Source organism: Cynoglossus semilaevis, chromosome 1 (assembly GCF_000523025.1).
Source record: "Cynoglossus semilaevis isolate Cse_v1.0 chromosome 1, Cse_v1.0, whole genome shotgun sequence".
NCBI lineage: Eukaryota > Metazoa > Chordata > Actinopteri > Pleuronectiformes > Cynoglossidae > Cynoglossus > Cynoglossus semilaevis.
In genome coordinates, this window is record NC_024307.1 from 23,558,005 (window position 1) to 23,561,129 (window position 3,125).

At 43.2% G+C, this 3,125-nt stretch overlaps 1 protein-coding gene across 7 annotated transcripts in view; it reads left to right on the forward strand.

Moving 5' to 3' along the window:
- Positions 1-3,125, forward strand: part of shroom4 (shroom family member 4) — a 24,340-nt gene that overhangs the window by 12,141 nt on the left and 9,074 nt on the right. For 2 of the 7 annotated variants that reach the window (XM_017034905.2, XM_017034909.2), the window contains exon 1: positions 1,356-2,573. The exons of 4 other annotated variants lie outside the window; for them this stretch is intronic. The gene's annotated coding sequence lies outside the window, so the exon portion shown is untranslated. Of the gene's footprint in view, positions 1-1,355; positions 2,574-3,125 lie in introns of those variants that run through there. One more of the 7 variants, XM_025062299.1, reaches the window with a different exon arrangement.

The window sequence follows — 3,125 nt, forward strand, 5'->3', positions numbered from 1 at the left end:
ACACACACACACACTGGGTCAGTGTGTGTCTCTGACTGTGAATCATTGATGGTCTGACACCTTTGAACCTTTTGAATACATGTAGTGATGTTTCATTTCTAACACTATCAATCTATCTCTGTGTGTGTGTGTGTGTGTGTTAGCACCAGAGTTTGAACAGAGTCGATAAACTGACCCCTGCACCTCTAGACCCGCCCCCCAGACACACACACACACACAAAGGTTAATGTTAACAAACAGAAGTCTGAAGTGGACTTCACCCTTCCTGCTGCCGTCCACCTCTGGAATGAGCCTGAGAATGTGCACCTGCATGTGTGTGTGTGTGTGTGTGTGTGTGTGTGTGTGTGTGTGCACCGCTAATGTGCCAGTGGTGAACACTTTCCTAAGCCAGATTTCCTTTCAAAGGAAAAAAGGTCACACAGTTGACCATAATTATTTACACACTCTTTGTCTCCTCACCATTGATTTGTCCATTTGCCGTCCTGGTCCCTGTACCAGGAACTTTATCCATCCAGTGGAGGCACCAGGAACACAATAGACACAACTGTGAGGTTGGAGTTTGTAGAACTGTTTTTGTAGAACTGTTGTCTCTGGGAGACGTTGGACTAAAGGAGCCTCCAGGAAGTCCAAGCACTGTTGGGACTGTTTGGTTCCACAGACCTGGAGCCAAAATCCAGTTTTGTTACTTAAAAATGGTTCTTTATGGTAAAATGTTCTGGTACTATTTTGTACTAGAGCATGAAAACAGGAAACACAGGCAGACCATAAATCCACTAATGAGTCCTAATTCCAGTTAGAGACAAAGAGTCAGGGAGGAGGTGAGAGAGAAGGAAGACAGGGAATGTAAGGAATCTGCTCACATGCTTATACATCCCATGTACACACACACACACACACACACACACACACACACGTAGAGCAGGAAATGCTTTGAAGTTAAATGTAAGTAGGACTAATGGATGACTCTCTGCTCCATGTTTGATGTAAAGGCTTCTTGTCTGGACTGGTCAAAACACTGGTCTGGATGGAACCCTCCCTCTCCCCCGTCCCCACACACACACACACACACACAGACACATTCTGCTGATCTTCAAGACCAAGTCCAGACTAATACTGTTCCCTGTGTAGAAGAACATGTTAGAACGTACGCCTTCACCCCAGTGACCTTTGACACTGCTCTCTTACTCAGTCACATGACCAGTGGTGATTTCTGCTCAGTGTCTTCATGGTAAAACATGTGTTTTACCTTTGTTTAAAATTGTTTCTCCAAATTGTTGTAAATTCTATAAAAATGATCTGACTGCTGTTATAAAAATTGGTTTATTTAAAGGGACAACCTAAAAGTTTAAACTGTGTTCAGAACTGTTCAAAAGTTCTCCCAAAAGTCTGTGAAACCAGGCTTGCATAGACATGATGGAATTCTTGAATGTTGATGTTTGGTGAAAAAATACAATTTCAAAGTATTTTCAGATGGTCGAAACAGTGCCGGAAATATATCAGAAGAGATGAAGTACGGAGAGGAATAGTGAAATATTTGTGAAAACTACAGTGAATGCTACATACAGGCAATAGCTAACCGTTAGCCAAAGTTAGCCAGGAAGCACAAAAATACCAGTGTTAACTTAACTTTTCTGGAAACCCAGCACTTCCTTTAAACTCAAACATCCATTTTCACCTGCTTATCCGTTACCGGGTCACGGGGGCAGCAGTCTCCATGACCACCACCCAGATCCCACTGTACCGTACCACCCCCCCTGCAGGTGGTCAGTCCACTGGAAGGTACCAACCGCCCTAACTGGGATTCTAACTCACCCAGGAGGTGAACTCTGGGGTTCTACACCAATGACAGAGACATGGCCTCTGGGCCAAAGGGCCACTGAACTCAAACATATGTTTAATCCTAGAAAATCTCAAATAAGCAGAGATATTTTTTTCCACATTTTATTTCATTGTAGTCCTATTTTTATCTTTATTATCTTATCTTTATTTAAAATAATAACTTTGCTGAAGAAACAGAAATCTTTTTATCTCCACCTAAAACGAAATATTCATGAGTCATTTCAACACTTTGCTTTATCCTTTCTTCCCTCTCTAAAACACACACACGAGGAAGTGTTGCTGCATTTATGTCCACTATAACAATAGCAGTGTGGAATTCTGGGTATTATTTTAGCACCGTTCCAGAACTTTATCTCCGCGGAACAAGACTTCCTCTCTGAGCGACTCACGCTTCCTGTCAGGGAGGGGAAGGGGCGAGCAAAGCAGGGAAAGAATAAGAGAGAGAGAACAGTGTTTTGTCTTCAGTGAGCGGAGCGAGGGAGGAGGAGGAGAAGAGAAAAGGGAGAGGAGTTTTCCAGAAGCCTTTTCTTCACGTGCACATTGGTTCCACAGCTGCTACTGTCCACCACTGTCCACAGACTGTTTCCACCTGATTGTAGGAACATTGGGACCAATGGTGTTCCTTCTTCATCGTCATGTTCTGTGACAACTTCACAGATGTTTGTATTCAGAGGAATATGGAACTTTGGGAATCTCCGGGAAAGATGCTGAACTGATCTGGAATCCACCGTTTGGTAGGTCTTTGCTCACTGACACGGTCACTGACACTGACACACTTTTAAATCAGACTCCGGTCCATGGTCCAGTTCTTGCTCTTGTTCTAGGTCTAGGTGTTTAGCTCATCTAGTTTCTACCCTGGTCTTGGGTCCTGGTCTGTAGCTGGTCCAGTTTCTGCTCTGGTCCTGTGTTTAATCCGTCCTCCCGTGCTGAAGTTTTCAGAAAAGTTAGCACTAATAAGAAATCCAGCACCTGTTTGGAATGTTTTTTTTGTTTGTTTTTTTTAGTAGAAAACCAAGCTGCTGCATCTGAATGGGCCGCCATCTTGGTTCTAACTTGTACTTTCAGTTTAATCTGAGATCTGAGGAAAAAGAAAATCAGGGAACGTTTCTGAGTTGGTGAAACACTTCCAAAGTAAACACTGCCTCTTTCTGCTTTTAGCTTCCAAAGTGGAATTGTTTTATCAGAAATTATTGTTCCCACGTCCTGGTATGAGAACATTGTTGTGTGTGTGTGTTGTCCCCCTTCATCTTCACCTTCACCTTCTTCTCTTCCTGCAATTCCTTCAC